The sequence below is a fragment of the Artemia sp. Qi Xiang Cuo genome, chromosome 9 (assembly GCF_049724085.1).
Source record: "Artemia sp. Qi Xiang Cuo chromosome 9, ASM4972408v1, whole genome shotgun sequence".
Classification (NCBI taxonomy): domain Eukaryota; kingdom Metazoa; phylum Arthropoda; class Branchiopoda; order Anostraca; family Artemiidae; genus Artemia; species Artemia sp. Qi Xiang Cuo.
Window position 1 is genome coordinate 5,870,199 of NC_142802.1, and position 22,414 is coordinate 5,892,612.

General features: G+C 35.9%; 1 protein-coding gene across 3 annotated transcripts in view; it reads left to right on the forward strand.

Moving 5' to 3' along the window:
* Positions 1-630: 630 nt before the first annotated feature.
* Mct1 (Monocarboxylate transporter 1) overlaps positions 631-22,414 on the forward strand; it is a 354,171-nt gene continuing 332,387 nt past the window's right edge. For 2 of the 3 annotated variants that reach the window (XR_016142215.1, XM_089094248.1), the window contains exon 1: positions 850-911. The gene's annotated coding sequence lies outside the window, so the exon portion shown is untranslated. Of the gene's footprint in view, positions 737-849; positions 912-22,414 lie in introns of those variants that run through there. The other variant, XM_089094249.1, reaches the window with a different exon arrangement.

The following is a 22,414-nucleotide window of genomic DNA, read 5'->3' on the forward strand; positions in this document are numbered from 1 at the left end:
TTTCTATCATAACTAAAACTAATTTTCCCGGAGTATGCTTAATTTTGAGGAAATCCTTGGTTTTGCTGGAGCTGGAAGCTGAATAACAGCTCATATTCGTGCTTGCTACAAATAAAATATTCGTCAACTAGCTGTCTTGAACAGAGCTGTAGTCCAGTGTTTGACTTAACAAGTTAGATTAATTAAAAGGTTAATTTCAAAAATCAAAATTTAAAACAGTACAGAATTTTAATAAATTTTAAGAAAATACCAAATTTGATTCAAGCTCGCATTTTCTCCCGCAACTAGGTAAAAGTGCGCGAACGCTTATTACTGAAATGAAGCTTTACATTTGATATTACAGAGCTTTTTTACATCAAAATAGCATGCTTTAAAAACAACATTAAACGTTAACAATGAAAATTACTAGAATAATACCGTTGAAATAGCATACCTTGCAAAAGTCCAATTTTCAAAACTAAAAGGTCCGCACAATTTTTTATCATTATTGTCGAAATAAGGTGGAATACAGAGACTATGATACGCTTTTTCGATGTCACGAAACCCTTGGGCTTGTTGGTCTTACAAAGAGAACATGACTCACAATTTGTGGCTTGGCTCAATAAAGAAGTGATTCCAAAAATCGAAAAAAAGTAGCATGACTGGGTTAACAGTGAAATCTGGCCGTTCGATCCTGTAGAATTACACCTATAGACATTGAAAAAATTTATAGAGACCTGATTCTATAAAATCCTAGGTAAGATTTAACTCTGAACCTAAATTCTTACTAGTTATTAGACTTTAATCTTAGGATTCCTAGCGGGAAAAAAAAAAAATTGAACAACTTTGGCAATTAACGTGTACATTTAAAAAAATTAAACGTGGCCTGGTCTGCTATTGTCAATATATATTAACCTATCTTGAAGTGCTGGGTTAGTTTTTGTTCACTAGGATACTTGTATTTGCTTCTTAAACCTATAAGAGGAATTGAATTTCCTCCATTAATCACTTCTCCCCTCCAGGTTACTGATTGCTCAAATAGTCCCAGCCTATTTGATTAACAGTTTAGTCTAGCCTCTGCCCCCTTCTAAAGGAAACACTATAATAACAGAAGAGGGTTAAGTTCTTGTTGATCTGCTTCTTTATATCTTGGAAAGTAAATGAGTTTCATGAATGAAACTTTAAGGGGTAAATATACTCTAGGGCTTAAAATGTAGCCCATGCCTGCTCTACATTAAATTAGCCTAGGCCTATCTTAAACCACACTTGCTAGCAATATTAAAAATTCAGTGTACATCAGTCTGTGATTGTAGTGTTGCAAGAAATATGCTTTGTCTAGCTGTTTAAGTTCTCATTTAGTCACCCCTTTCCTTGTTAAGTCTGGCTTTGAAGCTGTTAACCTTAAAATTGTATAGGCCTATCCAGCAAAATAATGAATATTAGTAAATTTGGAGGAGTTTAAACTACTGAAATAGACATAGGCCTACCTTTGGAGTCAGAATTGCTTTTTGAATCCAAATAGGCTATAACATTCATTTGCATCCAAAATGAACTATACTCCCCCCCCTAATGTGCTAATATATACCCTTAATAGTATATAGGCATTACATTCGCACTCTACTCTCCAAATTGAATTAACATTTTGTTCAAACAAAAAGAAATTCATTGTATAGGCTATATACAATTCAGGGTGTATTTGCATATTAGGGGGGGGGGTGGGGCAAAGTTTATTTCCAATTAAAAGGAATATTATATTTGAATTCAAGATACAATTCTGACTTTAAAGGTATGTCTCTTTCTTAGCTAGGTCATTAATGTAAACTCTTCCAAATTTATCAATAAAGTTGTGTTGAACCTCCTGTAGAAAAAGCTGGTGGTGTTCTAAGGCTATGATTTGACATCCTAGTTTAGCCTCCAATCAGCATTGACCCAATCTTGATCAACTCCTCTCTTGAAGGCCTCTAGGGTTTGAGAGTAGATGGTGGCTTTGAACAGGCTGTTCCAGAGTAAGACAGAATGAACTGGGAAGAAGTTTTGGCATTATCCCTGGTACAACAGGGGAGCTTCAACTTCCTAGTTTGTCCTCTTGTGGTAGTTAAGAGGGACAGGGAGAAGACATGACTTAATAGGTCACTTTCCAGCAGCATACAACTTGTTATTACATCTCCTCTGTTCCTATGGTATATTAAAAAAGGGAGTTTCAGTGAGGAGAGATATTTGTTGTAAGTTTTGTCTTGTAGTGTTGGGATAAGCTTTGTGTCTCTTCTTTGAACACTCTCCAGTACCTTCACATCCATCTTATAGCTAGGAGAGGTTAAGGTCATCTGTCTTGGCTTTTCTTGGTCTACAATTAGCCATGTCTTGATGCAACCTACTGCAAAATACTTGATAACTTCAATTCAAATTGAAGATGATTTTCAATTGAAGTTATCAAGTATTTTGTAGTAGGTTGCATCAAGACATGGCTAATTGTAGACAGAGAAAAGCCAAGACAGTTAGTCCAAGTAATTGAGAGGCAAATGTTTAAATGGCTGGGGCACGGGTAAATGGCAGGAGTATGCATGGTTTCTCTTATTGGACACATACTTGTTTGTTAGTTTTTGGAAAGGCATGTCTGCCTAGAGTCTCAGGTATGCTGACAAAGAACTCAAAAATTGACACAAGACTGTTAGACAGATTCAAAGACATAAAACAAATTCAAAAATTGCCAAATTCCAGGTGAGGGTAAACCATAGCTTATCATTATTACACATGGCTTTCTGGTGGTGAATGTTTGTTTAAGAGGCCAAGGGCTTGGTTTGCTTTTGCAACTTGAGGTTGTATGTGAAAATGAAACTTCAACTCATGGTCAACAATGATCTCCAGATCCTTCTCTTTGACTGCTTGAACCCCAGATCCTTCAGGTTGACTTCCTCAAGCTGGGTGTCTCCTAAATTATATGGACATTTAGATAGTTACTTCCAAGATGTAGGACTTTTGTCTAGACACCTACCTGATGACCATTTGGACAGCTGGTTCAAATCTTCTTACATACTTGACTGCTTTATATTGTCTTGGGACATTCCTAGCAGCTTGCAATCAACTGCATATAGCATCAAACAATTTTCAATGTAGATTGCACAATTGTTGACATGCTGAATAATGTAGGACCCAGGATGGTCCCCTGAGATTTTCCACTCCTGACTGGTTTCAATTCCAAAAAGACATCTTTGCCTCTGCAGTTGTACACCATGACTCTCTGAGTCCGGCCAGTTAAAAAGGCTTCTATCAAATCTACAATTTCTTTTTGTAATTCATATGCCATTAATTCCAAAATTAGTACTTGTCATTGAACTTTGTCAAAAGCTTTGGTTTGGTCAAGGAATACTACATCTACTGGTAGACCAATATCTAAGAGCCTAGTCACAAAATCATATTTATTTATTTTTTAATACCAAAATACAGTAAGCTTTAACAAGCTTGTTGCACAAAACAATTATAAAAAAGTCTATAACAATCTATATGAGTCCATTAGGCTGGTATCAATTGAATATCTCTTTTAAAAACAATGTTGGCCTTTGCTAAGTGCAGCATCCTGCTATGCTTGTGCTTATTTACCATGCTTATGCTTATCTAATGCTTGTGCTTACTTTTCCTTATGCTTGCTTATGTGTTGCTTTATTTTGTAGGTATCCTGGGTCATTAAATCCTATTAATACAAATATTGCATGGTGTCAGAAGTGGGATCCTTCAAGTTACCATGAATGTTCAACAGCCTTCTATAAATTGGGACTCTACTTCCCTTGCAGAAGAATGGAATCAATTTGAGCAACATGCCCAACTCATGTTTGCTGGACTTCTGTCTGGAAAAATGAACAATTTTTTGTTGAGCTTACCTCCTAATTTTGAAAGGAGAAAAGGGCAGAGAAATTTTCAATACCTTTGAACTTGACAATGATGACACCCACAAAATAGAGCATCTCCTTGCACAATTTGGGCAATGTGCTAGCCCAAAGAAAAATACGCTCTTTGCTAGGTTTCTTTTTCAAAAGTGGGACCAGTTAGAAGGTGAAAGTGTAAAGGCTGCACTTACCTGATACTGATGACAAACTGCAGAAGGAATTAGATGTATATGTACATCAAATCATCAAACACATACCAGTGAGTGACAACAAATTGGCAGAAATCAAACTTAAAACTAAAAAAGACTCCCAGTTGAACTCTGTTCTCAGGACCATAGAGTCTGAATGGCCAAGCTGCAGGAAAATGTGCCAGTCAAGCATAGTCAATTATTGGAGCAGTCTGCATGAACTTTCAACTGAAAATGCATCATCTTTAAAGGGGACAGAATTGTAATACCCCAAATGTTTCAACCTGAAATTTTAAAAACAATTGCATGCAGTCCATCTTGGTGTGGAAAAAACAGAGTAAAAGACCTGCATGTTAGTATACTGATCAGGTCTTAACATCAACATTGAGGAGTATGTTAGGAAATGCAGAACATGTGCTAAGAATATGCCTTCAATTCGGAATGAGTCTTTAATCAACCATTCTATCCTGCCTATTCCTTGGCAGAAGGTTGCATCTGACCTTTTCAAATCAAATGGAGTGGATTTTTTGATCACTTCAGATTATCATAGCCACTTTTTTGAAGTTGACAAGTTGAACAGCTTAACTTTAAAAACAGTAATTAGGAAATTGAATACTCGTTTTGCTAGATATGGAATACCTGTGACATTCAGATAATGGCTCTCAGCACTCCTCAGCAGAATTTCAAAGATTTGCAGAAGCCTGGGGATTCATGCACATCAAATCCAGCCCAATCTACCCAAAGTAAAATGAACTAGTAGAGAAATCAGTCCAGACTGCTAAGAACCTAATGACAAAGGCATCAGAAAATGGTGATGACCCCTACCTGGGATTACTAGAGTATCGAAATACACCTGTAGATGGCCTTGCTTCTCCAGAACAACTCCTTATGAGTCAGCAGTTGCAATCAACCCTACTATGCACAGTCAATCATCTACAACCGAAAATAGTACCAGTGGAAGTATTTCTTAAAATTCAAGAGAGAATGGTACAATGCAAAAGCATTATTATGATAAATCAGCCAAAGTTTTAGCCCCTCTTGAAATAGGGGATGGTGTCTGTGTTCAAACTTCCCCACAAGGTGTTTGGAATCCAGCAATGGTGGTTGCCTATTCAGAGCAGCCAAGATCATATACAATGAAAACAGAAGAGGGTTCAGTGATTAGAAGGAACAGAAAACACATTTCTGGTCATTCACAGTATAGTCCTCATAATCACCAATATGCACCCAGGTCAGCTTTGCTGCAAAACAAATCTCCCATTAAGCTTGCTGGAATAGATTCCGTATCTCCAACAGAATCACATCACAAATGGTGCAGCTCCTCTCTATCCCAAACACCAATAGCAACAACTGTAACACCTAGCACCAGGACATGTGCTATGGATAATGGTTTTCCTGAACCAACCGAAACACGAATTGGAAGTGCTATCTGGCCACCTGAAAGGCTCAACTTATAGACAGAGTTGATGTAAGAGGAAGACATGAGTTATTAGTGAGTAGTAGTGCCTTCATATATATGTTTTATGTGGGTAGTAAATTTACTAGAAGATATATAGAAGTACTAGGCATGTGAGTAGTAGTGCATAAAGGAAGCAAGCCTTGCGTCTTCTTATGTTTACCTTTTTGAAGGTAACCAATAATAGTGTGTAAGCCAGCTGAGCTTGGTTCTAGTAATTGCTTAGTGTTTGCCTCTAAGAAGTGTGGCCCTTTTCAAAAGATAAAAGAAAGAAGATGCAGCATCCTGCTATGCTTATGCTTATGTACCATGCTTGTGCTTACTTTTGCTTATGCTTACTTTATTCTTGCTTATGTGTTGCTTTATTTTTTAGGTAGCCTGGGTCATTAAATCCTTTTAATACAAATATTGCACTAAGCAGCTGACTTTTTATTTAGGTTGGAAATCAGTATTTTGTTTATATTTTACATACAGTCAATGTGAAACTTGTAGACTAATAATTGCTAGCAAGGTCCCTTCTCCCCTTCTTGTGTATTTTCCTAATACTAGCCTGCTTCTAATCATTTGGAAGTAAGGGAATCTCAAATATCATTGCAATTGGTTTGGCAATGTGTTCACTGTTTATTTAATAGTCTCAGGCATAAGCTGTCTGTTCCAGCTTCTGTGCCTGCATCAAGCTTTTTAACCCTTTTTTCGACAACATTTTTAAACATAAATGGCAGGATCATTTGTTTTGGGATTAATTGCTGTTCAGGGGGGAGGGATGGGACAAGATCATGTGTTGGTTGTGGGTAGGGTGGAGAAATTTGTAACAAAGCTAGAGTTCAAGAGGTTTGCTTTTCCTCTTGCATCTGAAGCTTTTTTTACCATCTTCTCTCATTAGGTCTGGATGGGAAATTGTTGTTGGTTGTTAAACTCACAGTTGTCTTGCCTAGACCATTCCAGAGGTTTATGATATAGTCAGAGAAGAGATGCTTCCTTTTGTTTGTATACCCACAGAAAAGCTTTGCTGAAGGACCTATGGTTTTTGATGACTGGGCAAGCTAGAGCAAGTCTTTGTCATCAGAGTTGAACAACTTGTAGATCATTGTCATGTCACCTTTTTTTTAACAGTAAGTCAGACTGGGTAGCTTGAAGCTCTGTATTCAGCATGCATACTCTTTGTTTTTGAGCCTATTTATGCATTTTGTCATCTGTCTTTGGACAGATTTGTGGACTATCTAGTCTATTTTATTAATCAGTGTAGCAACACATTCCAAACTCTAATCTTGGTCTCATTAGGCTTTAATAGAGCTTAGTTTTTATAAACTGAGATCTACTTGTGATTGTGCATTTTGGGATACCACAAATTTAGTTTTTCCATGCTATAGCAGATTGTGTGTGGTAGTTGAGTTTAATGTCTTTGTCTATAGTAACCTCTAGACCTCTCTCCAAGGTACTGTTAGAAATGGGCTGTCTTATAGCAACATTAGTTGATATCATATGTTATATTTTCAAAATGAATGATCTTGCATTTTTTGACATTAAACTTGAGGCTCCATGTTTTGACACATCTGCTAGAGCTGCCATGGTACAAGCCTAGAATTGGAGCTGTTGAGAAGGAAACATGTTAAGAAAATAATTCTTACTTCATAATAATAATTATAATTATTATAATAATAATAATTATTATTATTATAATAATAATTATAATTATTATTATAATAATAATTATAATAATATTATTATTATAATAATTATAATAATAATAATAATAATTTATTTATACCTTCTTTACAAACATAAAATACTGATAGAGGAGTAAATAAAGGGAAAAAAATACAAACACACACTAACAAAATACAACCATAGGATATAAAACATGCAATGAATAACAATACTATAGTTCTATCTGACGCAATTAAGAGGAAAATCAACAATACATTCCCTATGCTTTTCGAACATTAATGCAAGTTCTTCCATTTTCAATGTTATATCATAACTCTGTACAACATAAGGATATGTCCTCAGTCAGTGTCAACTGAGGACATATGCGTTATGCTAGATGATACGGAAATCAAACCTGTTCCATCACTTACTTACCTTGGAGTCCCGATTGGTACGTCACTCAAGGCCACACGCGTAATTGAGAGGAAAATGCAATTGAGAGGAAAATCAACAATACATTCTCTGCACTTTTCAAACCTCAATGCAAGTTTTTCCATTTCCAATGTAATATCAAAAACTTTGTATTTCTTAACAATGTAATTATTCCTGATCCATAAGGGAAGGCCAAGAAAAAAAGTTTAGTTTTTACTTTTATAACTTTATTAAGTCAAATAATATTAACATTTTGATTACATTTTAACAGTATATGTATATTAAACTGACAATAAACATTCATTTGTATTTTTTTCAGTAAAGTGCAAATTTTGTTCTGGCCTTGGGAAGGCATAGGGGTTTTGAGTCCAACTTATGTTGATTTCTGCTCGTTTTGAGTTTGACTCGGTTATTTATTGTAATTTCTGTTCGTTTTGGGTTTCATTTATTTATCAATGCTGATTTGTGGTAGTTTCACGATTGGTAGAATATTTGATTTTATTTTTGCTAATTTTTTGTTTAATGAAGTTCTTTAATCTTTCAAAAACTTATTTTGTGGAAAATTTTTTTTTTATTAATTTCTGTTTGTTTTATATTGACATAGTCTTTTCAGGGAAAAATAAAATAATACTTTGAATCTTTTCGTTTTTTGTAAGACTTTATAGTTTTGCCTGTTATTTGTATGCTGGAGAAAAATTTTCAGCAATTTTTAACAATGTACATCCTCTTAAAAATCTGGACACAAATAGTAGTGTTTAATTTAGTTTCATAACTCCTCTAGTTGACCTGAAATGGAAAACGTGATACCATTCGCAAAAAAAAAAATCTGTTTACTTTCTTTGATAGCTTGGATAAACTTACGCTATTTTGATTTGGTTAAATTTTAAGAGCAGAAGAAGCCCCAAAAGTTTGAACATAATATGCTCAGTTGTTCTTGGTATATTGCTGAGATGCCTTATTAGAAATTAGCATTAACACTTTGATTTTTGATTTAATATTAAGGCAACTTTTTGTTTTAAAACATAAGGGGCAAAGGGGTGGGTGGGCGTGGGAGGGGGATTAGTTGCTCTCCAATCACTTTCGACTATTAAAAAGGGCATCAGCCCTTTCTATTTTCAATCGAATGAGCCCTTTTCGAAGTTCTTACGACAACTCCTTCAATACGAAGTGCCCTGGTCTAAACAACAACAACAACAAAAAATAATACATTATACCCACATTGATCTTTACTGTAAAAATGTCAAACCTTCCAATCACTTTCGACTATTAAAAAAGGCACTAGGCCTTTCGATTTCCAATTGAAATAGCCCTTTTTGAAACGACAACGCTTTCTATAAACACCTTATATGCCCCAGGGCATAAATTACAACCCTTACCCTAAGGGCTGTTAGGGTGGTTGTCATCCTCTAAGACCTAATTTCCAGAACTTTCAACTATGTTAAACAAAATGGCTATCTCAAAATTTTTATTGGATGTGTTTGGGGAAATGGTGGGCGTGAGAGGGGTAGTAGTCGCTCTCCAATCACTTTCAACTATTACAAATGGCACTAGCCCTTTCAATTTCCAATCAAATTAGCCCTTTTGAAGTTTCTACAACAACACTTTCAATAAAAGCTTATATGCCCCCAGGGCACAACTTACAACCCTTGCCCTGAGGGCAGCGGGGGGTGTCATTCTCAAAGACCTAATTTCAAGAACTTTCTACCACGTTGAACAAAATGGCTACCTGAAAATTTTGATTGGATGTGTTGGGAGGAATGGTGGGCGTGAGAGAGGGGGGGGTTAATTAAGTGATTGGAGGTTAATTACCCTCCAATCACTTTCGACTATTAAAAAGGGCACTGTCCCTCTCAATTTCCAATTGAATGAGCCCCTTTTGAAGTTTTACGACAACTTTATCTATAAAAACCTTATGTGCCCCCAGGGCATAACTTACAACCTTTGTTCTTGTGGCTCTGGGGGGTTTGTCATCCTTAAATACGTAATTTCCACAACTTTCAACTACGTTGAACAAAATGGCTATCTCTAAACTTTGATTGGACGTTTTTGGGGAAATGGTGGGCATGAGGAGGGGGGTTAATTATTCTCTACTCACTTTCGACTATTAAAAAGGGCAATTTTAATTTCCAATCAAATGAGCCCTTTTTGAAATTTCTACAACAACTTTCTATATAAACTTTATATGCCCCCAGGGCATAACTTCCAACCCTTGCACTGAGGGCTCTGAAGGGGCTATCATCCTAAAAGACCTAATTTCAAGACCTTTCAACTACGTTGAACAAAATGGATATGTCAAAATTTTGATTGGATGTGTTTGGAAAAATGGTGGGCGTGAGAGGGATGTTAGTAGCTCTCCAATCACTTTCAACTATTAAAAAGGCACTAGCCCTTTCAATTTCCAATTTAATGAGCCCTTTTGAAGTTTCTACAACAATGCTTTCAATAAAAACCTTATGTGCCTCCAGGACATAACTTACAACCCTTGCCTTGAGGGCTGTGGGGGCGGGGAAGTTTTGTCAGCCTTAAAGACCTAATTTCCAAAACTTTCAACTACATTGAATAAAATGGCTATTTAAAAATTTTGATTGGATGTGTTTGGGGAAAAGGTGGGCGTGAGAGGGGGTTAGTTGCCCTCAAATCAATTTCGACTATTAAAAAGGGCACTAGCCCTTTGGATTTCCAATCGAATGGGCCCTTTTTCAAGTTTCTATGACAAAGATTTCAATAAAAACCTGATATGCCCCCAGGGCATAACTTATAACCCGTGCCTTGAAGATTGTGGGGAGAGTGTCCTGCTCAAAGTTATAATTTCCTGAACTTTGAACTGGGTGGAACAAAACGGCTATTTCAAAATTTTCACTGGATGTGTTTGGGGAAATGGTGGGCGTGGAAGGGGTGTTGGTTGCCTTCCAATCACTTTCGACTATTAAAAAGGGCACTATCCATTTCAATTTCCAATCGAATGAGCCCTCGTTGAAGTTTCTACAACAACGCATTCTACAAAAAAACCTTATATGCCCCAGGGCATAACTTACAACCCTTGCGCTGAGGGCTGTTGTGGGGGGGGGAGGGGAGTCATTCTCAAAGACCTAATTTCTAGAACTTAAAACTACGTTGAACAAAATGGCTATCTAAAAATTTTGATTAGATGTGTTTGGGGAAAAGGTGGATGTGAGAGGGGGGTTAGGTGCCCTCCAATCTCTTTTGACTATTAAAAAGAGCAATAGTCCTTTGAATTTCCAATCGAATGAGCCTTTTCTGAAGTTTCTACGACAACGCCTTCTATAAAAAACCTTATTAGCCCCCAGGGCATAGCTTACAACCCTTGCCCTGAGGGCTGTGGGGGTGTCCTCCTCAAAAACATAATTTCTATCTGGAAATTAACTGCGCTGAACAAAATGGCTATCTAAAAATTTTGATTGGATGTGTTTTGGGAAATGGTGGGCGTGGAAGGAGTGTTAGTCGCCTTCCAATCACTTTCAACTATTAAAAAGGGCACAAGCCACTTGAATTTCCAATTGAATGACCCCTTACGAAGTTTCTACAACAAGTTCTTTGATACAAAGTGCCCTGCTCTAAAGGAAAAAATTAATAAATAATACAGTGTGCCAACTTCGTTCTTATATGCCCCCAGGGCATAACATAAAACCTTTGCCCTGAGGGTTGGGGGGAGTGTCCTCATTAAAAATATATTTTCTATCTGGAGATCAACTATGCTGAACAAAATGGGTATCTCAAAATTTTGATTGGATGTGTTTGGGAGAATGATGGGTGTGGGGGGGGGGCTTTTTGCCCTCCAATCACTTTCGACTATTAAAAAGGGCACTAGCCACCCGAATTTCCAATCAAATGAGCCTTTTTCGAAGTTTCTACGACAACTCCTTCAATGCGAAGTGCCCTGGTATGAAAAAAATAATACATTGTGCCAACATTGTTCTTTACTTAGGCAGCGCGATTTCGCTGTTTATGATAGCTTGAATAATGAGAGTTCAGGTATTCTTCATAGGCACAACAAAAGGTAGTCCCAGATAATTTAACATATTCAAACATGCAATTGAGGGTGACATGACTAGAAGAAACTCATCTACTCCTGAAGTTGGATGAAATACAATAAATTCTATTTTAGAAGCCTCCAAGGAAAGACCTATGTCTGAAAGACTACATTGAACGATGTTACCGGCAGATTGAGGCGAATCAAGATCTTTAGCTAGAAAAACAAAATCACCAGCATAAGATAGATGGATAATACCAATTAACCAATCAATAAGGAAAGGGGGAATATTTCTGGTAGCTGTAGGGATAGCGTTATTAAAAAAAGCTGGACAAATGACCAAACCTTGTTTGAACCCTCTCTTTACTGGAATACAATCAGTAGGATGAATACTGGAATGCACTTAACATGAGAATTTTGATACCAATGCCATAAGCAAGAACCAATGAAAGGGTTGATGCCATTACAAAGGAGAGCAAGGATAGCATGAGAATGAAGGACAGAGTCAAAGGCCTTAGAGATGTCCAAAGCACACACATACAGACTTTTCTTAGCCAAATGGCGCCAATCATTAATATCAAGGAAACAGCATGTGCATTTTGAACTCCAATGCCACTTCTGAACCCAAACTGATTGTCGTCAAAATTGCAATGTACATTATTAAACGGGAAGAGGACTTTCAAGAAGTTTGCTAATTATTGAACAAACAGTAATTGGCCTACACGAACCACAAACTGAAGGGTCTTTATTCTTTTTTCTAATTTAAATTATAACATCTTCAAAAAGGGCCTTGGGTACATATTGCTGAGACGAAATTGCCTGGAACAACAAGGAAAGGTGGTCAAAAAGGTATGGCGTAATGTACTTCAGATGCTTGGTCTGTAGTCCATCCAGATTGGGGGCTTTTCCTGTTTGCATCAATTGAAATTTTGTAGCTACAGATGAAGGTTGAATATCAACAAAGTTTTTACTATGGTCAATATTTAATTGATAACTATAAAGAATATCTCTAAAAGAAGACTTTAGAGGTGGCAGGTCTGCTGAAGAAGTTGACGAAAAATAAACATGCCACTCAGAAATACTAATCTGTTCAGATTCAAGGGAGTACAAACGAGTAAGTTTAGAAGCTTGTTTCCATAGAAGTTGAGGACATACAAGTTTCCATAGAAGTTGAGGAAGTTGAGGACAGTTATTTTGGACAGAATAAGATATATCATATACTTATTGTTTTTTCCATTTTCCAACAACCTTAGGGAATGCACATTTTGTAAAATTCATAAGTTCAAATACTACTCGAAAACGAGGCCTATCACACTCCAACCATATATGATACCAGAAACAATGTCAGATCTTTGCCTCTTTAAGCAGAGGGAAATCCGACCAACCTTTTTTCTGAGTGTTTTTTTTCTAACAGAGACTGAAGGTCCTGCAAAAGATTCTGCAATTTTAAACAATGTACTATCTCAACAAGATAGCAATCTAGATCAATGAAATTACCTTTAGGCATAGAAGATTACAAATGAAACGGGACCTTGTGCAAATCAAGAACATAATGGTGTAGCTCAATATTTACATTATTCTTGCACTTCTTCATAAAAAATGTTTTCTTTGTTGAAAGTTTACTTCTTGTTACCGAAATTGGTAAAGAAAAGTCAAGGTGAGAATCATTACTAAGCAAAAAATCATCCGAAACATGTACTGGTTGACTCTCTACTTGAAAAGAGTTGGTGACCACAAAATCTAAATTAGAAGTGGACCCAAAATTATGAATATAAGTAAAATCTTTATCATTCGGAACAACAGACATATATGGTGGCAAAGAACTAATAAACATCTGCTAAAAAGGGGACATAGCTTTTGAAAGATCGTTATTAAAATTGCCGCAAATTATCAACTTTTTACCTGAAGACTTTTGGTGAGTAAGCTTTGACAGCAATTGTACAAGCCATGATATATTTCTGGGATGAATTCTCATCATGGTGATCTGTCAGCATATAAACAAATATAAGCACCATGTTACTAGAATCAACTGCAACAAGAAAATCACTAATATTATGAAGCTTGCAATGATACTTTTTGTGAACTGCTACCAAAATTCCGCCAGAGAGTCAACCTAGGGTAGATCTAGCCGGGCAAATACAAAACTCGGGATTGGTTGGAAATTCTAATCTTCTTGGGTTATCAAAATTAAGAAGATGCTCAATTATACCACTACTACTACTACTACTGAACACTTACTACAGCACCAAGTCGACCAAGGCTTACACAGCTACACAGGATCCTCCTCCATCCCAATCTATTCAAAGCCTACCTTTTTACACCCGCCCCCGAATATCACAATTCCTTTAAGTATTTCTTTATGGTGTTCTCCCACTCCAGACGAGGACGACTTGCTTTCCGTTTAGCCCTAGATGGTTGGCCAAAAAGGACAATCTTCGGCAATCTGTCATCCTTCATCCGCACAACGTGCCCTAGCCATCTCAACCTTTCTTTCATTATAGCCCTAGAAAGTGGTATTAAACCACATTTTTTGTATAGCCTATTGTTTGAAATACGGTCAGTCAGCCTGGTACCCAGAACAATCCTTAAGCAATTTCTCTGGAAAACATCTAGCAAATCTTCATCCGCTTTTCGGAGCGTCCATGCTTCAGAGCCATATTTGACCACTGTCATCACTGTAGCTTCTAATATTCTAATCTTGGTTTGCAGACTTATCTTCCTATTCTTCCAGACTTTTTTTAACTGTGAAAAAACACCCTGAGCCTTGGCTATTCTATATTTAACATCTTCACTGCTCCCACCATCTTTACTAATAATACTACCAAGGTAAGTGAAGCTGCCTACCTGATCAATCTTTTCATTATCCAACGTCACCTTTTCATCTTCACTTATTCCTAGACTTAGTGACTTAGTTTTCCTAACATTAATTTTCAAAGCAAATCTAGCACCCTGAACTTGCAACACTTCTAAAACATCATTCATTTTGCTCAAACTCTCAACTAGAATGCTTAAATCATCAGCATAATCTTAGTCCAGGAGACTTGTGCCTCCCCATTTGATTCCGTGGTCTACCATTGACTTTCCTGTGATCCTTAAGACAAAGTCCATCGAAATAATCCATACAAAGGGAGATAGAACACAACCCTGCTCAACTCCTGATTTAATACAAAATCAGCTGCTAACCTCAATTCCTACCTTAACTGCAGCAGTGTTATTCTCACACACAGCACTGATCACTTTAATGTAATTGTCTTATATGTCATACAAAAATAAGACCTTTGCTAAAGCTCTTCTATCAGTAGAATCAAATTCTTACTCATATTCTGTAAAACTATTGGCCAAATCTGTTTTACAACTCATGCACTTCTCAATTATTAGCCTAAGAGTGACAATTTTGTCGACACTTCCCCTACCTTTTCTAAACCCGCACTGTTCTTCTCTTAAAACTTTGTCTACGGCATCTCTCAGTCTAAAAAGTATCATATTACTAAGTAATTTACTACCTACAGAGACCAGACTAATGCCTTGATAATTACCACATTCACTTTTATCACCTTTCTTATAAAGTGGCTTATTTAAGGTTTTCCTAAAATCGTTAGGTACTTCCCCTTTTTCGAAAATCATATTCATAATCTTCAGTAACTTATTTCTAACCTCAGACCCACCATATTTAAGAAACTCATTTACCACCCTATCAGCACCTTTATTCTTTAATCCTTTTAGTACTGTTGCTAATTCCTCCTCACAAAACAAACCTTCATTCACATCCAAGGTATCACAAACTCTTTCATCTTCCTCTATATTTTTTCCTGCAACTCTATCTCGGTTTAGCAAATTCTCAAAATGTTCGGCCCATCTCTCTTTAGTTTTTTCCTTATCGCTAATTGTGACCCCATTCCTATCTTTAACTGGGCCAAGTCCAGATTGACTACTCCTTTTCCGTTTATTAATATGCCAGTAAAATATTTCGCTTTTATACCACCTAGCCGCATCTTCCAAATCCTCGGCAATTTTATCCAAGACCTCCACTTCACACGTCCTTAGTTCATATTTTAATGCTTTCTCTGCTCTCTGTAAATTCCTCTTATTTTTATATGATCTATGACTCAGGTAATTCTTTTACAAGTCCTTTCTCCTTACTATTAAACATAAAGCTTTTTTCCTAATATTCTTAGCTGTAGTTCTAGCTTTCTTCCCTAATACGCTTTCAGTAACTTCACAAATTATTTTTGTAAAATCATTCCAACCATCTTCCACAATATCAAATTCTCAACTCTCAAATTTAGTATTCAGCTGTTCCTGGAAAGTTTCCCTCAAATTCTCATCCTGGAGTCTACCAACATCATAACTTCCCGGGAGGTGGTTACCCTTCCGATATTTTTGCTTTAGGTTAACCCTGGACACTACTAGATGGTGATCTTGACTTTTAACATCAATAACGGCACTCCTATTTATCCTTGTATCTTGTATTGATCCTGCCTGTCTTCGGTTTACTATAACGAAATCAATAAGGTTTGCTGTCTTACCATCACGTGAATACCATGTTAACTTATGAGCCATTTATGGCCAAACACCGTATTGGTTATAACTAGATTGACCTCCAAAATTGCAAAAGTCTGTATCCATTACTGTTTTCTTTTCCTACACCAAATTTACCTAGGTTGGGATACCATCTATCCCTATTTCTACCAACCTGGGCGTTAAAATCTGGGCGTTAAAAACTAACTGTAGAATGTCTAACCTTTATCTTGCTCTGTTAACATTCAGGCAAACAAAGTTAGCCCGCATAGAAACTTTGGTTATTAATGCCTTGCTTGTATCGGCATATCACTATAACCCCCTGATGCTCATTTTTCAACTCTTTGCACTGAAAGCTGGAGCTCGTATGGCTACCACCGCAGTTCGGGCACTTGATACTTAGCTCAGGACAAAGATTCTAACGGCTGTTACTACGTTCACCAGCACATTTACTGCATTTAAATTGACATTTCTGACATTTCTTGCAGTTACGAGCTATATGGCCGAAACCTTGGCACTTAAATTATTGTTTTGGTCTTTCTAAGGGCTTGGAAATTCGATAAAAATAATACTCAATCTTGATATCATACTTAAGTGCCACTTCCACTCCTCTATTGAACCAAAGTTTAGCTGCACAACCAGTGACTGTCCAAAATGTCTTGCACCAACAACACTTTCGACTGCGATCACAATGTTTGATACATCGAAATCTCTAACAATGTTTATAATCCCCAGAAACTCTTTCTTGACTACTCTCGAACGAATATTGAGATCCTCGGGAATTGCGACCATGACACTCGAAGCAGAAATTTTATCCTTCATTTGAATAACCAAGCGATTCCTGCTATGTTCAATGTGCTGCACCTTGTCAATTAGGCCTAGCTTTTCGAGAAACTCATGCTGCTTTGAGGGGTTGTTAGACTGTAAGCTAGCTGGTATGTTAGACAATACAACTGGATAGCTTACCACTGTAACGGAAATATTGAAATAATTCGTAATATATAATCAATTTTGTCTCAGAAAAGTATCAGTCCATCTTCAAAAGCTCTCTTAGCAGTCCTACAACTATAAGAAAACAAGACAAGAGGACGACCCAAAAAACGTAAATTTGATTGTTATAAATGATGATTCGTTGTGGGAAAAAATGAAATTTTTGCCCATCCACCTGAGCAATAAAATGTGACAAGTCCAAGAGAACGACCACAACAACATAAACTCACAAATGGTAACAATAAACCACCTGAACCTTCATATGAGACTAGGCCAATTTAAGCAGCTAAAGCTACAGGTATTGAAAAATTGTCCTAAATAATGAAAATCCGTTATGAAGAAGAAAGAATTGTGTGATTAGAAGACATGTGAAAGTTAGTATCAAAAGGAGTAAAAAATGAAAGTGAAGAACAAAGAAACTTGCGAGCAAAGGAGTAAAAAATGTATCAAAAGGAGTAAAAAAGGAGTATCAAAAGGAGTAAAAAATGAAAGTGAAGAACAAAGAAACTTGCGAGCATCGAATATCAGAATGGGTGAGAAATGAGTGAAGAGCAAAGACATTTGTTGTTAGAAGACCTGCGACAACGAGGATCAAAACGAACGAAAAATGGAAGTGAAGAACATAGAATTTTGCAAATAGAAGACATGCAACAGCGAGTACCAGAACATGCCAAAAATGAAAATGAGGAACAAGGAATTTTACGGTTAGAAGACATGTAGGCCTATATATAAAGAATCAACATTATAGTAGATTACTTTGATGAATATATTATAATAAACATTCCCGTTTTTATAGAGTTTTTGTTACTATTGGCACGGGTCTTTCTTTAGTGTTGGGTATCTCGAAGTTTGTGATACGCTTTTGGGTCTTATAGGGAGGGGAAAAGACATTTTCCTGAACGTCTTACTAGACTATCCTTTTGCTTTTTAGTTTTTCATTCAGCAGAAAAAAGGAACTGTAAAAAATTCGGAAGTTTAAATATATTGAGTATCAAAGTCAGCGCTAAACTAAGAGTCATGTACCTCCATATATTGATATTTTTTCCTCCCACCTCTTTGTATAGAAAGTAAGATTTTAGAACTTTAAAGGGGTAGGGGTGCAATTGATCGGGAGGCCAGAAAATTATTGTTCGGGCACGGACCAACCAAATACGGGGTTCAAAAATAGCAACAACAGAAAAAATGTTTGATTACCGTGAAACGTTCAAGAATTGTTGGAAAGGGAAAAAACATATTCATGGGAACAGAAAGCAAGTTAGGGAGCCTGGAAATGGGCCAAAAAACTTTTTGCCTCAATCAGTTTGAAACTTACATCTTTAAATTCCCGAGTCAAGTAGTACCTAATGTAAAAAAAAAAGTTTTAGGGGTATGGTCCCCCAGAGATGGTGCCCAAAAAGGGACAATAAATTTTTTCTGACCGGGTTAAAACTTGTAATCTTAATTTCTTGGAAAAAAAAAGAGAAACATAATTAGTTCCATCATATTCAGCGTATCAGAGAAACCCTACTGTAGAGGTTTCAAGCTCCTATCTACAAAAATGTGGAATTTTCCATTTTTTGCCAGAAGAAAGATCACGGATGCGTGTTAATTTTTTTTTTTTCCCCAGGGGGGGACGTATTGATCCAGTGGTCCTAGAATATTGTGAGAGGGCTCATTGGAACGGAAATTAAAAGTTATAGTGCCATTTTTAAGTTACCAAAAAATTGGCGGGCAACTAGGCCCCCTCCCACGCTCATTTTTTTCCCAAATTCACCCGATCAAAATTTTGAGATAGCCATTTTGTTCAGCATGGTCGAAAAAATTATAACCATGTCTTTGAGGATGACTTAATCCCTCAAAGCCCCCAGGGGGTGGGCTTAAAATTATGAACTTTACCCACTGTTAACATATAGTATTGGTTACTGGGAATTATACAGATGTTTTCAGGGGGAATTTTTTCTGGTAGTGGGGGGTGGGGCTGGGTTGGGGTTTATGTGGGATGATCTTTCCGCGAAGGAGGTTTTTATGGGGGCAGGGCCATTGCTATGAAAGGGGCACCGGATTTCCCAGCATTATTTAAAAAAAAAAATCAGAAATTAAATATATGAAACAAGTTTTTCAACTGAAAGTAAGGAGGAACATCAAAACTTAAAACGAACAAAAAAATAAGCTAAAAAAATATTAGCTAAAAAAAAATATTAGCTAAAATAAATATTAGCTAAAAAATATTAGCTAAAATAAGCTAAAAAAAAATATTGGGTTCACCTTCTTGTCAATGCCTCGCTCTTTAAGCCAAAGATTGTTTAGTACTTTCATAAGAGCTATTTATTCTAATTAACGAGCTTTGTGATTAAGGGGTCATTTTTAAAGAAATGGAAAAAAATTCGAACTTTCGATTAAAGAGCAAGGTATTGACTAAGGGAAAAACCCTCTAATATACACATTAAAAATTTACAAAAGTAGAATGTCGTTACGTAAGTTAATTCGTAAGTTACGTATATTTATTACTAATAATAACGTTCGTAAATAAAATTCAACAAGTTTCGAGAAAGCCATTTAACCGAATAAAAGTAAAATTAATATGCAAATTTTGATTTAATTATTCATGCGCGGCGAGCCAAAATTAAAACCTGCATTAATTAAAAAATGTTCACAAATGAAATAAAAAAAAACAAGTTTTTTTTAACTGAAAGTAAGGAACGACGTTAAAACTTAAAACGAACAGAAATTATTCCGTATATGAAAGAGGCTGTCCCCTACTCAACGCCTCGCTCTTTACGCTAAAGTTTGACTTTCTCACAACTCAATTTTTTTTAAACAATAAAATTTTGTTTTAATTGCAAATTTTTTAAATTAACTTTAACGAAATTCACACCATCATATTCAGCTTATCAACGAGCATTATTAAAGAAGCTTTAAACTCCTATCTGCAAAAATGTGGAATTTTGCAGTTTTAATTAACTTTAACGAAAATTACACCATCACATTCAGCTTATCAGAGAACCCTATTAAAGAAGTTTCACGCTCCTATCTGCAAAAAGGTGGAAATTTGCATTTTTTGCTCGAAGAAAGATCACGATGCGTGCCCTCCAAAAAATGGTGGTCAACTAGCCCCCCTCCCACGGTCATTTTTTTCTCAAAGTCACCCAATTAAAATTTTGAGATAGCCATTTTGTTCAGCATAGTTGAAAATGTAATAAATATGTCTTTTAGGATGAGTTAATCCCCCACAGTTCCCAGGGGAAGGGCTGCAAGATATGAACTTTCCCCATTGCTTACATATTGTATTGGTTATTGTAAAGTATACAGACATTTTCAGGATGGATTGTCTTCTGGGGGGGGGGGGGGCTGGAGGAGGGGGTTACTCGGGAGAATCTTTACGTGGAGGGTGTTTCTTTGGGGTAAGGGACATTTCTATGAAGGGTGCGCCGGATTTCCAAGCATTATTTAAAAAACGATCAGAAATTAAATAAAAAAAACAAGTTTTTTCAACTGAAAGTAAGAAGCAACATTAGAACTTAAAACGAACAGAAATTATTAATTTTTATGAGGGGGTTCTCCCCCAAGTCAATACCTCGCTTTACGCTACAGTTTTTTTAGTGCTTTCAAAACAGCTATCTATTCTAATTAAACGGCCTTTGTGATTCAGGGTTTTGTTAATTAAAATTTTTTTTAACTTTTAACGTAAAGAGCGTGGTATTGACTAAAGGGAGAACCCCCTCATATACGTAATAATATATACGTAATAAAAAAAACAAAAAAAACAAGCGATACGGCTCAATAGTAATCGAAACTTATTTTGATGTCAATAAATGTATCAAAAGAATGTGTTTATAATGCTGATTCTAAATATATAAATTTTATTAAGTTTAGTATTACTCATCAAAGGCTACGAGCCTGAGAAACTTTACCTGATTTTTTAAAGAGGGAGGAAAAATCCTCTACAAGTGAAAGAATTTTAATGAAAATCCCACCGTCAGGCTCAGCGTATCAGAAAACCCTATTACATAGGTTTCAAGCTCATATCTGCAAAAATCTGCAACTATATCTGCAACGTATTTTTTGCCAGAAGAAAAATATACGAATATAGAAGTTCGTTACGTAAGTTAACTTGTAAATTACGTCAGAACCAAATTTAAAGAAAGCCATTTAGCAAAAGAAGAGTAAAATTTATAAGCAAATTTTGTTTACTTATTCAAAGATGGTGAGCAAAAATAAAAGCTGCATTAACTAAAAAACGATCAAAAATTAAATAAAAAAAACAAGTTTTTTAAACTGAAAGGAAGGAGTGACATTAAAACTTAAAACGAACAGAAATTATTCCGTATATTAAAGGGGTTGTCCCCTCCTCAACGCCTCGCTCTTGACGCTAAAGTTTAACTCTGTCTCACAACTTTATTTTTTAAAACAATAAAAAACTTTAGCGTACTTTCTTTAAACTTACTTTCAACTTACTTACTTTCAACTTTAAACTTACTTTCAGTTTAAAAAACTTGTTTTTTTTATTTAATAAAAACAAAAGCCAACCATCCAAGGTGAATCTCCTCAGTTTGAAAATTTTTGTTAAGGAAAAAGGAGCCTACTGAGAGAAATTAAAAGTAAGTAGAAATTTAAAATAAGGCGATCTAGCTCAACTACATGTATATATATATATATATATATATATATATATATATATATATATATATATATATATATATATATATATATATATATATATATATATATATAGTAGTTACCTAACTTTGAAAGCAGTGAAAGTTATCTTTTTTTGGTAAATTTTTCGTTATTCATATTATTGACTTACGAATAAAGTAAACATACCACTCGAGGCCTTTTTTATGCTCTTTCCAAATATAATAATCATTTTTGTCGGAAATTAATTTCACCCTCACCCCTATATATACCATTTCAGGGTATATATTTGCACATTAGGGGGGTGGAGATAAATTTTATTTCTGATGTAAATGAGAGGTAAGTTTTAGCTTTCCCCCTACCCCCCCCCCTAATGTGCAAATATATACCCTGAATTGGTATATATAGTGGTGGGGGGTAAAATTCATTTCCGAAAAAAATGGTTATTATATTTGGAAAGAGCATAAAAAAACATCGAGTGGTATGTTTACTTTATTCGTAATAACGAAAAATGTACCTTTTTTCAGAATTGCATAAAATGATTCATTTTACTTGTAGATATATAGTTTCTCACCCTTTCATCCTAGGGCAGAACTAACGTAAATAGTAATATTTGTGAATGGGGGCAATTACGGGCGGGGCCCTCGCAATTGAGTCAAGATCTAAAGCTATGATACAGATTTGATGCATTAATAAACATATATTGTTGTCAGATATT